At 41.6% G+C, this 14,744-nt stretch overlaps 1 protein-coding gene across 5 annotated transcripts in view; it reads left to right on the top strand.

The window, feature by feature from the left end:
* Positions 1-7,678: 7,678 nt before the first annotated feature.
* Positions 7,679-14,744, top strand: part of CCSER2 (coiled-coil serine rich protein 2) — a 58,432-nt gene continuing 51,366 nt past the window's right edge. For 2 of the 5 annotated variants that reach the window (XM_059477323.1, XM_059477322.1), the window contains exons 1-2: positions 7,704-7,769; positions 8,381-8,565. The gene's annotated coding sequence lies outside the window, so the exon portion shown is untranslated. Of the gene's footprint in view, positions 7,770-8,380; positions 8,566-14,744 lie in introns of all 5 variants that reach the window. The other 3 variants (XM_059477319.1, XM_059477321.1, XM_059477320.1) reach the window with 3 other exon arrangements.

Raw genomic sequence — 14,744 nt, 5'->3', positions numbered from 1 at the left:
ATTTTTATATCTCAATATATGTACACACACAGATGTATGTATACACATACATGAAAATGAAGGTATATGTAAAAGTTAAGGTTTACAGAAATATATTTTTATTTGTCTACATGTCCATATATAAGCACTATTTTCCTGAGTAACCAGGGTTAATAAAATAGGAGAGATGAAGAAAATTTTTATAAAACATTTTGTAAGATAATATCCCATGATTTTCCAAGCCATGATGATTTTGGGCATGTAGTGTTAGTGTTGTTCCTGTGGAGCTCTGAAACACTGTTATTCAGTTAATTACTGCTTGGTCACACATGATTTGGGCTAAGGTCAGCTCACTCAGTGCACATGCTACTGCCACGTGCCCAGAGGAAAAGCAATTGCATCATTTAATCTGATCTTTGGTTTTCGTTGCCATTTAATACTGTAAATGTAATGGAATTTCAGCTTTCATTTTTTATCTTGGACATGTTCAGACAAGAAAGATTAGGATCAAATATATACATGGAATAAAGCTATTTTTAAAGTCCTGACCTGTATTTTGAAACCTCTGTGTGCTACTGGAGCAGTCTACTTGTAATTTTCCTTAAGTTAATTGAAACTAATTAGTTGCATATAAAAAATAAAATAGCATGACTGGAATAGTATTCATGGCAACAACATCACTTAGAGTCAACTCCTTTCTGCAGTCTGATTCAGCTATGAATCAAGACTTGAAAAATACATGAATCCTCTTGAAACATCTTCATGTTTCATCTGAGCTGGCAGGAAGTATTCCCTGTGCCAGCTCCTGGTAATTTGCAATCCTGCTCTGCACAGGGCCTGGCTGCTCACACAGCAAGGGCTGAGCCAAGGACTGGCCTGGTGCACTGGCAGCAGGGGCTCCTCAGAGGGATGAGAGGGAAATCAGGCTCAGGGAGGGGGAGCACGATCTGCATCTGTCAGGACAGACACTGAGCTGTGACTTTGCTCTCCAGGAGGATTTGTAGCCTCATCATTTCAGGTTGCTGTGGCCAGAATCCCTGTGAAGTACAGCAACTGTGCAGGATCTGTTTTCTTCTCTGTGATCTCTCTTATCTATCTGCAATGAGAAGTGAGTAATTAAATTGATCGGAGGACATATTTTATTCATTAGTGCCTCCTTACAATATGCAAAAGCATCTCATGTAATACTTTTCTCATATAATTCCCTCATCAGTGAGTGAGATTTTTTCCTAAGAAAGGAAGGTGGGGTTAATCTATAAATCTGTCTGTTTAGGATTCTTAAACTGAAAGATGACAGGTTTAGATTAGACATAAGGAAAAGTTCCTTTACTGTGAGAGTGGTAAGGCACTGAACAGGCTGCCCAGAGAATGCTCCAGTCCTGGGACTGCTCTTGGCCAGGCTGGATGGTGCTTGGAGTAACCTGGTCTAGTGGAAAGTGTTCCTGCCCATGGCAGGGGGCTGGAATGAGATGATCTTTAAGGTCTCTTCCCATCCAATCCATTCTGTGATATCATTCTGTCATTCTTATGTAGTGATGTCATTCTGAATGAACACAGAATATCTGTCACTGGTACAGTATCTAAAGAAACAAAATTATAGCTCATAAAGGTAATTCTGGGCACTCCTCAAACCTTTGTAGCAAAATAGCAAATGTTACAGTGAAACAGATAAGGAGACAATGCAGGTATCTTATTTTAAAAGATTTGAGAGAACATCATAATCAAGCTATTGTAAGGGCTGGTGAGATGACTGGCACTCCTAGAAGAGAGGGTGACAGTGAGTTTGCCAAGAATCAAACTGATCTCTGTGTATCACATTTAACTGTGTGCTATCAGCATGTAGGAACCTTTGGTCACCACACCACCCAAGTATCTTGTTCTTTCTAAATATTTTTTAACAAGATTCAGAAGAATTGTGTTTAGTTCACTTCCAGCTGAGTCTTCCCTGTGGATGCATGTTAACAGGAATGCTTTTCTTTGAGCAGTCAAATGAAAACACATAAATATGATGCTCTTGCTCTGTTCTCCTAAAGGCTTTCTTTCCTCTTACATTTCTTAATGTGTACAGCTTAGTTGGTCCATTATCCACTGTGTTGTGTGCTGATTATAAATAGATTGCAACTTTGGCAAATCTCAGGATTAAAAACTGTAATGATATCGTAAAATGGAGGATGCTGCCTATACAAACAAAAAAAGCTATCATTTCATCTTCATTAAACATTTTAAGGTTTGTAAAATTTAAAATGTTATTACATTACAAAATTAGCAAACCCACAAATTATCCACATCAATCAGTTCAGGATTAGCATTAATTTAAAGCAGACTCCTTTGTAACAGTGTTTACATAAAGATAAGCCATACAACTGCAAATAAATTTTCATCTTTATTACTGATTTCTACTGAGATTTCATTGAATTCCAGTTAACTTTTCTCATTCTGTTAAACTTGAAGGCCATTAATAGAAACATGACTGTTGTCTTTTCTCTTGTGTAACTGAATGCCTTCACAGATAAAGGAAGAATCCCAAACACACAAGATAAAGTCCCCTAACAGTGTCACCAGTAAAAGGCTATTTTTTGAGTCTGGGATTATCAGTCAACCTTGCAGTTATAAAGTGCAACAAAAAAGTTAATCTATCCTGATTTAGAAAAAAAAAAATAATTACACAAAAGGAAATAATTTCCATAGCTGTACATCAAGCTAAATAAGGAGTTTTATTTATGTTCCAGAATCCTTCAAAATCTTACTGAATAATAGAAACAACAGGCACTTGGATTCCTTTGGCCTTTCGGCCTACATGAATACAAATTAAGTTGCAATGAAAAATAAGGAGGAAACTGTATCAGACTTAAATGAAATACATTATGCACTAATGTGTTTTAGTATTCAGACACTGAGAAGAAGTATCTTCTGTAAGAAGAAATGAAAGACAGCACACATGGATTTTAGAAATGTGCCACATCATTTTAATGGCTGCCCAGAAAAGCTTCCCTGTGTTTGTGATTGTGGTGTGGATGGGTGGATGGTTGGAATGAGATTGCCAAAGACAGTGCAGAAAACAAAGACTGTATTTTAGAAGCAGCTTTAACCAGGCTTCTTAAATTGTTTAACTAGTCTGCTTAAATAATTTATATCTAAGTAGGTCTAAATTATTTAGACTAATGTAGTGTTTTGAAACATCATGCATGGTCAGCCCTCAGAAGAAAGAGCCCAGCAGCAGTAGGGTGTAAAGGTTCCTGAGGTGGGTTTCAATGGCAGATGTTAATGAACTGGTCCAGCTACTTCTACTCCAGCACCACTGGAAAACTAGAGCAGTTTAAGCCTGTGTAAATTCACTGCTTTTCCCAGCATGAACAGACAGTGTAATGCATCCTGAGCATCTCTGAACCTCAGCAGGGCTGGCCACAAAATAACACATCAGAGTTTTAAAAACACATCCTGGGCTGATGTTTGAGTATTCTTTCAGCAATGTTCAGAAGAAGAGATTGACCAAAAAAAAACTTTTCTGAAAGAAGGGTATGAAAGGTCACCAAACCCATAAATACAGCAACACTGTCTTTGCAAGGTAGACATCTGAGACAATTATTTAAATAACAAAGCAGCCAAAACTGCAATGAACAGGTCTTCATTTAAATAGTGTCCTATTAACTAAATATTACTTAGAAAGTGGTAGATAGCACTAAGGCCTGAAAAGATACCAAATCTTCAATTACTTAATTTGGATTATTTTTCAAAGCTAAGAAAAACAAAGGACTGTACTCTCAAATGTGACAAGATAAACATGTATTTCAGCAGAATGAATTTGAGCTCACCTCTGTGTTTTCTCTTAAGTAAAAAAGGAAAAAGATGCATTGATGGGGAACCCCTATAAAGACCTCAACTCGCACCAAACGGAATTCTTTTATTCTCATACAATTATTTATTGCAGAATGGTATGAAGTTTCATTACTTTTGGACACTATAAATGGAAATAATACATATATACACATATGACCACACTCATGGTAAGTATTTCTCTATGTGACATTAGCCTATAGCTTTCCCTGTTAACTCAGTGAACAAGTTCATAAACTTGAAGTAACCATTTTAGTACATATTTTTAAGATAGTACAAAACTGAAATTACCTGTAGAGTTTAAAAAGTACAAGAAGTTGAAAAGTAAATAAGTAATTTTGGAGACAGTGACTCTTTAATGTCAAAAGAAAATGTGGAAAATATAAGAGATATATTCCTTAATGAAAAAAAAAGTAGAGACTCAGATTCTGAAAACATCTGAAAGTTCACTTTTGATGCCTGTTGATGGATGCATTTTACAGAATCATGAGACATTTTGAAATGAAGAATTATCACCCCTAACCTTCCAACTGCATGCACTGTCATATATTTAATCAAAAGTGCACCTAGACCCCAAGAAGCATATGGTTTCTAATTTTAACATCTGTTTTCCTTTTCTTGAATGTTGGTGAGCTAGGGAGAATCCATGCTGCAGTACTTTGTAAAAGAAAAATGCCCACAATGAATACATTATTACTTATATGTGGGGGAAAGACACAGTGGCATCTGGATGTTTAGCCCTTTTGAACTTGAAAGAATACAAACCAAGAAAATACAGCTCATCTGTCAGACAGCATAAAATCTGAGTTCAAGCAGAATGTGTTTGAATGCAGTAACAGAAAGTGGATGCACAAAGTAAAAGTGAAATTATTATGAACACATTAGTTTGCAGGAGTCACAGCATATGGGCTAAGGAGCAAGGATTTTTTTTATGGACATCATGGCAAAGATAATTTTTATGAAGTGATGCAGGAAGCAGGCTGTCCTTGCTTTGAGGGTAATTTTAACTCAAGCAGACTCACTCAGCTTCATTGTAATGAAGAGAATTAGGAATATCTGGTTCATATTTTCTAGAGTGTAGGGCTCAGCTACATGGTTAAATTTGAGAACTTATCTCCTTTTTCACTAGAGTGGAGTCCCTGGCATGTGAACTTTTGGGGCTGGGAGAATATTTGTGTGAATATCACTAACTGCACATCCAGCTCCTCTCAGGGTCATTGGTGTCACCCACTGCTGTGTCTCTGGCTTTGGAGGCAGCACACTGCCAGGTCAGTGAGCAAAGGGGATAATAACAAGCTTTTAGTCCATCTCCCAGTGTAATATAAATGCCCATTTAAATCAATTTCATAGGAAATCAATTCAAGGTGAAGACCTCAAGCTGAAAGCATCTGATAATAAACTGGTAGGAAAAGATAGTGCAGCTGATCATAGCTGGCCCTCAGTCTGCAGTCTGTATGTAGGAGGGTTAACACCAATTCTTGAGGCAAGCACTCAGAAGCTGGAGTTTTGTATGTAATGCTTCCTTTTTCAAAAACTCTGAGGTCTGCTTCAAGTCTGGATCTTAATCTTTAGCCTATATAAGCATATGGAAATCTGTTAACTGCCTAAACAGATAGTGGAGGTTCTCAAATCTGTCCTAAAATATCTCTAGGTTGCTTTCTTCTTTTACATGTGTAGTTTTCTTTTAGATCTCTGTTTCATAATTATTTCCAGATTATAAAAGCATGAGCTGGAGTTAAAAAATGTGGTTATACCACCACTTCCAGGTCAGCACACACAGCATATGTGCCTCCTTTGTGCTGGTTACAAGTGTTCTGCTTCTCTGATCTTTATTCCTTGATCTTGCCCAGTGTGCCTCAGAGATGCACCAGGGGAGCTCCACAATTGCTTTGTGAGAGAGAACTTCAAGTATTGATGTTGGAGAAACACCCGCCAGGGCCTGCAGAAAGGCAGTGGAAATATAACTCTCCCAGTGAGGCTCTAATAGAATTTCTTTAATTTTTGGGAAGGAAATGGAGAAGAAAGTTATTAGGAAGAAATTTCATGGGGAATGGGGAAGTTTTGATGAACAAAGTACAGAAAAATCAAATCTATGCTAATGCAGTTGATGCTCAGAAGCTGAGAATGACTGGCAAGAAAGGATGATTGTGTGGTTAAAGCACCCATGCCTGACTGAGGAAATCTGAGTTCATTTCCTGGCTTTGCTATCTCTTTAGCTTTGAGCAAGAGATTAAATCTCTCTGCTTGCCTTTTTTATTTTTTTGCCTTCCTTTACCACAGGAGAGTCATTTTACTTCAGATTGTTCTAAGAATAAATGCATTAATGTGGCCAGTACATTTAAGTTTAAGCAGAAAAAAACCCCATATAAAAGCTTCAGTTCTTGTTCCTTCTTTTTCTAAGAAGGCCTTTCTGCTGCCTATGGGTCTAATGTACCAAAGGGCAAATTCTTCATGCCCTGTGTCTAGAAAGATGAGGAGGCATTGTAATGCCTGGGCTGACATCTGGGGCACACCCAGCTTCTAGTCAAGAGGTGAAGAAGGCTTATCAATTACAGGGTGTTGGTTTCATTTCTACACAAACATAGCCTGAGGTGACTGCACAGCTTCCTCCCTGTGGGAGGCCTGGCAAAGCAGGCAGGCAAAAGCTTAGAAAAATTGGCTATCGAAACTTTTGAGAGAAAAGAAACTCTCAACACCTGATGCTGAAGCACAGCAGTATGAGATGGTGAAATGCTGTGACAATGAAGGCCCCAAAACAGGAGAGATGCAGAAACTCAGTCCCCAAGGCAGAACACTGAGGTGTAAATAATGACTCAGTGATTCACCTCAGTGGCGAGGAACTTCCTGAACCTTCTGTCAGTGCCTTCTAATTCCTAGCACAGGTGGAAAATTTGAGGAAATTAAACTCTCAATTAGTACTGTGAGCACTGGCATGGAGAATTCCTGGTCTCCCCTCAATGACTGCGAGTCCTTCAGGATTTTTGCACAGCTGGGTCACCACCTTTCTCCTTTGAGTGCCTCTGCTGTAGTGCGGGCAGCAGGACCGAGGCAGGGACCATCCCATCCCTGTGCTGGGCACTGCTGGGGCTGCACCTTGAGTGCTGTCCTCAGTTCTGGGTCCCTGCTTTACAAAGGACATTGAGGGGCTGCAGTGTCTCCAGAGAGGGGCAACAAGGCTGGTGAAAGGTTTAGAAAATATGTCTTGTGAGGGACAGCTGGAGGAGCTGGGGTTGTTTAGTCTTGAGGGGGCTCAGGGTGGGGACATCATCGCTGTCTGCAGCTCACTGAAAGCAGCTTGTACTGAGGTGGGGCCGTGCCTGCAGAGAGGACGGGAGGAAATGGCCTTAAACATGAGAGGTTCAGATTAGATCCTAGGAGACAATTTTGTCACTGTTTGGGTGGTCGGGCACTGTTTGGTAGGTTGTGCAGAGAGGCGGTATGGGTTTGTCATGGGGATCTGGCACTGGGTGTCGGCCGCACTGGCTGATGTTAAAGGTCTCTACCACCCCTGACGGTGCCATGATTCCACCCTTCCATGCCGCAGGGCCGGGACACCCGCAGGCCCATTCCTGCAATGCTTTTAACAACTCCCATTTGCCCTTGGTTCTGCCAGCCTGCTCGACCATTGCTGGGGCAGCATCACACGGCCGAGCTGCGGCGGCCGCGCTGGGCCAGGGGCCCGGTGGCTCCCGGAGCACGGCTGAGGGGGCAATGGGGGCCATGAGGGAAATGATGGAGATGAGGCGACGTGGGAGATGGGCCGACGCCGGAGATGGGGCGATGCCGCCGTGGGCAGGGCGGGGCGGCCGCGCTGACGTCAGGGCGGGCGGCGGGGCGCGGGGCGGCTGCGTGTTCCCGCCCTCCGCCCCTCCCTGCGCGGGCCGGGCCGGCCGGCGGGACCCGAGGGCGCGGAGCGGGCCTGCCCCGGGAGGCGACACGGCCCGCGCCGGCCGGCGGTGAGTGCGGGGCGGCCATCCTCCCCGCGCCCTCATCGGGGGCTCTGAGCCGGCGGGGAGCGGCCGCCGTCCTCCGCCCAGCGCCGCCGCCCTGCGCCGGGGCGGGGGTCGCGGCTCGGCCGGGGATGCTGCGGCAGCGGGGGCCGCGCGGGCCGCGGGAGGCCGGGGCCGGGCGGGCGGGGCGGCCTCAGCGCTCGGCTCCGGGCCCGCTGAATGTCACGGAGGGCTCGGGGACGGCTCGGCACGGCGGGCCCGGCGCCGGGAGCGCCCCGGTGCCGGCTCTGCGGTGCTTGGCGTGTCCTGTGATCCGGTGTGCGGGCAGACGCACCTGCGGGTGCCTTGGGAGCAGCTGCTGCGAGCTCCGGCCGCAGAGGTCTTGTAGCGTGAGGTTTCGTATCTCGAGGGATTTAATCTCCGAAAAGGGGAAGCATCAAAAGCACCCAGTGTGTGTTCAAAGATAACAGTTTAAAAAAATAGCGGCGGTGGAAAAGGATTATAGTGGCGGCATTTCTGCTTTAGCAGTGATCTGTTGAGATTTATACCAAGGGGATGTTCTATACGTTGTGGTGATTTCACTTTAATGACACTGAGACTTTGCTTTCGTCACCCAGAGCCTGCTGTTCTCTTCGTGTTCTGTCAAATGTACTTTGGCACACAATGAAACGTAGGCAACCTCAGCCTTTAACTTTGAGCTGGAGGAGGTCGAGCTGTTTATCTTCAGTTTAAGAAAGCAAAACTGCATGGGAACTTTATGCTCTAGCAGAGCGTTAGTGTCCAGGCCAGACATCAAATTAAGGTAAGGATTGTCCGTCTGGTATGCTGTGTAAAGATGTAAAGCACTTTTCAGGGGAGCTGGTGCATTTTGCAGGGTTAGAGCTTCATGTCTACAGCAGGTTTGTTCTTGGTGTCTGTGGGCTTTGAGCCTTGGTTTGGTACAGAATAGAATTTTTTGGTAGGAAGGTGTTAAAAATGAAACGAAATTGAATCTAAGTTCTCATTTTGTTACATTTTTTATAATTGAGAGCCACTTCACATATGTACTGAGACTTTAGTAAATTTCTCTCTTCTGGAGAAATATACAAAACTCTTGGGTTACTGAGACTAGTAAATTTCTTCCGGACAAATATACAAAACTCTGGGTTAGCCTGAGGCAGTAAATATTTACATTGTTTGCTGATAATGAATGAAATTCACAAGACGTTTTATCGTGCTTGTAATGATCACATAAATTCTATGGGCCCATTTTGAATTACATGCCTCCAAGCTGAAGAGGTGATGGCCTAACAAATGGGACATGAGCAACCTAAATGTCAACCAATACAGCTTAGAGTAGAAAAGTTGTTTTTGAAGTTGAGATTTAATTTCTGCTCATGGATGGTATTTTTCATTATAAAAGTATCAATGTTTGGGTTCCAAAAACTGCCCAGTATTGTTTTTTAACTGTAAAGCTGTTGAAAGGGTAGAAATAGCCTCAATTAACATAATGATCTCATTTAATGTATTGTTATACTAATGAGTAATCCTGTTTAATGGAACTGTTCGTGTAAAAGCTCATTGGAGTAAAATCCATTACTTTTGGACCTGATCATCCTTTAAGAGGGATTGGTTATTTGGAATAAACCAGTTAGTAGGAAATGTTGGCATGGGCTCTTTAGATAAAAAGCCATCATGCCATCAGTCTTGAGATGAATATTTCTTGCCTGGAATCCTTAGAAAGTGTGGATTTCTCAAAATGGAGAGGAGATGAAGGAATATAAGGTTATAGAAACCAATATGATAAAATATATCTACAGTGGTTGTGGTGTTCTCTTTCAGCCACTATTCACTGTAAACAGCAGCACCATCTTCTTAATTAGAAGCTTTCAGGCAGGGTTAAGTCCCGTGCCAACAGGGATGTTAAGGAGATCAAAATACTAATGGTGCTTTTGATAATCAGGTTGAAAATCCTGTATTGTGTTTCAATTGGAGCAATAAAAACAGATTATGTCAATCTCTGGATACCTGCACACGTGTATGTTACAGTAAAATCCCAAGAGCATTAAATAGTTACCCCAAAGTTGAAGTTTGGCTGGTCAGGAAAGGTCTCTGCATTTCTTCATAGCTCTTGGACACACAGCTCACTCTACACTGCTACCAAGTAGGTGCATTTTGGGAGATACTCTGGGAATGTTGTTTTCTCCTTAACCAAAAGTAGCTGGATTTGCAGTGTCCTGGACTTTGCTCAGTAGTCATTCTCTGTTCTGAAAGGAGGATTCAGCTGCAGCAGTTCTGCTGACAGTATCCTATGGGAATTGAGGAAAGTCTCCTCAGGGTGGGGGCTTTGCTTATCCCTGGTCACATGGGGAGCTGGTGTCACAAGTTCTTGCTAAAATGCCTGATTCACTGCAGATTGTTGGGTTTGTTTTTCATGAGCACTTAGTCTGTGCTGAGCTGAGGTCCTGCTCTGCAGAGTGCATTTTAATGGCATTATTGAAGAGGTACTGGCTCTGCTGGCAGTGTCCTCACTGCAAGCAGGCTTGGCTTCTTAGCCAGAGGAAATGGCTGATGAGGATTTACTTTGATGAGGTGGCTGAACAACTTATGGATCAGAATAACCCTTAAATTGTACATAATTTCTGCAATTATTCCCTGAAGCCTAAGAAATTCTGTGCTTTTAGGCTAATCAGCCCAGATGGCTTGTGACACACACAGCACAAGGGAAGCATCCAGGGAGAACTGAATGTCCCAGCTCCTCTTGACTCAATAATATGCCTACTTTAAGCTGGAGATTCAAATCTCTTCTGGATAGATGCAGAGTTAATCACTACAATGTAGATTTAGTTGATAATTCCATTCACACTCTTTTTGTAAGTTGTTTTAAAGATTGGCTTTACTTAAATGCTATTATTTTCTGATCTTGTATGTTAAAATTATTACATAGTCATGTTGATACATATTTTTGGTGGGTTGAGGGTTGCTGTGGCTTTTGAGTGACCTTCATCTCAGTAAAGCAATCCTGCATAGGTAGAAACTTGGCAAGGCCCAGGCTGTTGCTGTTGGTAGCAGGAGACTTGAGGGGAGGAGCACAATCTGTCAGCCTGCAGGGCCTTATCCATCAGTAAACAGAGTTAAAAACAGAAAAAAAAAATCCCTGTGAAAATCTTTTAATCATGGAAGCTTTCTGAAATGGTAATTTGGATATGTATAGCTTTACTATGATTCCATTGAGATCCTGATTAAGCAAAACAAGCAATATGTATTGCCTTCATGTAAATTTGAATGAAACACAACATAGATTACTCTGAAACTGATCCTGTGACAAACTGTCATTCCTAACTGAAGTTACATCTCAATTTCTCAGATAATCTGTTTTGGTTTTTTTTTTCTCCTTCAGTTTCAAACCTCTGGGGACATAACAAATATCTGTGTCTTCCACGCTGTAAAAAACTGACCTTGAGAAGTACATTCCAGTATAGCTGTTGGTGTATCAGAAAGCTGGTAGGAAAACACAAAACACACATTAAAATCCTGGAGGCTGCCACTCTTGTCAAAAACATCTCGGTGTTTGTTATGCTGTGGGAAACTTGCAAAGTTGTTTGGTACTCAAACATTTTCAAGGAGTCTGGTTTTGAGACTGGAAACTGATTTATATCAGTGGAATTGTAGACAGAAGCTGTATTGAGTCCAGCACTCATGAAATGAAACAATAGCAAGAAAATGATACTTGGAAGATGTGTTTTACAAATAGGCAAGTTTCAGCTGAAAGCTGTAATACACAGCTGTGTGGCTGCACTATTTTTGATCAAGGGTGAATGTTAAGAAGTGAAACTTCAAATAATGCAGTATCTTCAGGAAAACACATAAATATGAAACAAACTGGTGTGTTTGGTAGTCAGGAGAGCAGGTATCTGTAGCCTCTTCTGGCACTGTAGGAGGTTTAGAAGCAATTTTAGTAGTAATTTTGCTTGGGAATCTGTGCAAGACAATGAGATAACCTTGAAAGAATTGTTGGGGCTCTGGAACTCCTTGCTTAAGGCAGTCAAGGATGCAGAAGGTTTGAGGGCTCAAGGACAGGTTACACAAAACAGTGGACAAGAGATCTGTGGAGGGTTCCTGAACAAACTGCATCAAATCTAAGAAATTCTATGAATTGAGAGCAGTTGAAGGTTGAGGAAGTCACATTTCTGTTTTTGCCCTAATCATCCCTTCCCTGGTGCATTTTTGTTTTAAGGCAACCACAGGAGTTTATGGGATTTTTGTATTGCTCACCTCTAAAGTAAAATTGTCTGGAGGAACTATATGGAGAATTGAATTGGGCATTGAAGTGTCATGATCCACACACAGTGAAATTCCATGATTTATATAATATTTCCAACTTGTGCAGGATTCACTGTCTGTCTTTCATGGTAGCAGTGTTAAGGATTTTCTCTGTTAGTCCTTTTTCTAGTATTTTTTTTATCCAGCAGTGGCTGACTTAACAATATGATTTTTTTAGATACATAGCAATGTGCTGATGTGTTCTTGTCTCAAGATCATGATCTGTGAAAAACTGAACTATGCTGAAATAGCATTGGAAATATGTAGCAAAGAGCAAAGAAAATCTCAAAACTATTTTTTTCTATCTTCTTTCTGCTTCATCTTGTCTAATCTTGCTCAGTTATCACGTGTGAACCTCTTCAGGCTTATTGAAGATATCCCAGTGCCAGTGAGTGTGTGAATTACATGCAGTCTCTTCCAATTATCTCTGCTCAACCTATAACTGCAATTCTTACTCAGGCAGCAGGAGAAAAAGAAAGAATGAGTGTATGTGGCTAGAGGGGGGGAAAAAAAAAAACAGCTTACATATTGGTTGAAAGCTCAGCCTCATTGAAGATTTAAACCCATGGAAATTCTTAATCTTAAGATACCCACATAGAAAAACTGCTCAGCAGCAGTTCAGACAGGAAGTATTGTTTCTGTTATTAGTCATTATTTAATCATTACAAAATATAGATTGAAAAATATGTTAGTGCCAGTGTGAGAGGCTTCTAGCTCGAGACAGCTCAGTGTTTTTACTTGGAGAACATGCATCAGTTGAATAAACAAACCAGAGGAGTAGGATGGACAGCATGGCAGTCTAAAAAGGGATATTTCCAGTTATAATTAGCTGTATACCAAGTTTCACTTGGCTTTCAGCCTGCCTGTCCTTATCAACAAGAAAATCCTGCTCCAGCTAACATGTTTGTATGTAAGAAGTAGAAAACAGTAACTGGTAACCAGCTCTTTGAGTTTGTTACTGAGTCAATGGTGAAGTAAATCTTTCCTAGAAGAGTTAGAGATGGGAATAGTGTGTTTGAATCACTAGAATCACTAGGTAACAGTGGATAGTGCTGAGGAAAAAAAGGTTATTCCTCTAAGTGAAATATTTGCTAGAGAACAGCAAGTAGTTCCTGATGGTTTGCAGTAGGACTTTGCTTTTGAGACAGATGCAATCTTTCTGGATTTGTTCTTACAAGACAGATTAAATTACCCATGTGAAATGCTGTTGCTGAAGGACTAATACCATCAGCAGGAGCAGGGGCCTGTTTCTGCTGTCAGTTGCTTTGATGCTGACATAATCACAAAATGTTTTAAGGAGACATCAGGATCTGACATTTCATTGGTAGAAAGCTTTAATTCTAGACTGCAATTGATGTTTGGGATTTTTTCCAGTCAATCTTAGCCACAGCATAAAATTTAAATTGCCTTTATGATGGTGATGCACCTTTAAAACTCTTCTGAAAGGCAGGCTTCTGATTACCTGCTGCGTTATTCTTCATGTAAGAATGCCAGAAATGTTTGAGAAACCTTGGAAAAAAGACTCTGGTGGGAAAGAGGAGAGTCTTTCCAAAATCCATGTACTTGCACAGAAGCATATACACAATTATGATTTTTCTTCCAGGACAGAAATCTTCCTAAATGCAGGGAAGTATTAAGGCAGCATAGGAACCTAGATATAAATGTGCTTTGTAGCCACAGTATGTTTGTTTGGAGTTGTTTTTGGAAGGGCTTGGGAGGTGGTGCTGGTGAATGATTAACAGGTTTTGGCTTCTTTGTAGGTGTGTGCCTTTGTCTCTAGATTGCAGAGCGTTGGATCTGTAAGGCAGACAGACAGTGTCATTTCTTACTTCAGTTTTTTCCCCTTTCTCTTTGTTATCCCTGCAAATTTGGTAACAACAAAGAGAAACAAGTAAAGGCTTTTTGTTTCTCCAGCAAAGATGTTGAAAACATCTGCATCTTTTGCTATTTAAGAGCTATTAAGCAACCCTAGTGAAGAAGCCTTACTTGCTCACTGGGGTGGAATCTCCTGGGTTGGTTCAGTCCACAGGAGGCTGTTCCTTGCATAACATAAGGAGTGAAGTAATGCACATAATTTAATTCCTTCTGGCAGGGGTGTTTCTGCACTGGAGCCACATGTATTTGCCATGATTAAGGTAATTATTTCTGATAGATGGCAATATATCCCTCCCACCTCTTGCAGCATTCCTGGGGTCAGCACACCTAATGAGTGCTGCTGTCATCTGGGCCTTGTGTTCCTTGGATGCCTGTGAAAGCCACTGTGCCCTGCTCTTGTGTTCTGGAGCTGGTTATGCAAGGGCTGCCTGGTGTTTGTGTCTGCAGGTACAGGCTTGACATTGCTCATCCAGGCTGAGCAAGGTCTGCTGAAGAAAGGAATTGATGACTTCTGCAAGAGGATGCATCAGATGAAGAGCAGGTTCAGAGAGGAGTTGTGAATCTCCAGTACTTTATTCCAGTTTCTGGCTGACCTGTCCCTGACAGCAGTTGGGCTGTCAGCACCAGGGCAGCAAAGAGTAACTGCCATTGCACTTCACATCTCATTTATCAGCAAACCATAATAACCTGCATTAACACTTATGAGGAACTTGAAATTGCACTGTCAAGGCTTTCTCCTTCCTTACAGACCCTGATAGTCTCTTTTACTGGGAGTAATTTGTCTGTACCCTCAGGTATCCTCTT

This window comes from Ammospiza nelsoni, chromosome 8 (assembly GCF_027579445.1).
Source record: "Ammospiza nelsoni isolate bAmmNel1 chromosome 8, bAmmNel1.pri, whole genome shotgun sequence".
NCBI lineage: Eukaryota > Metazoa > Chordata > Aves > Passeriformes > Passerellidae > Ammospiza > Ammospiza nelsoni.
This window is presented reverse-complemented; position numbering and strand designations above follow the sequence as displayed.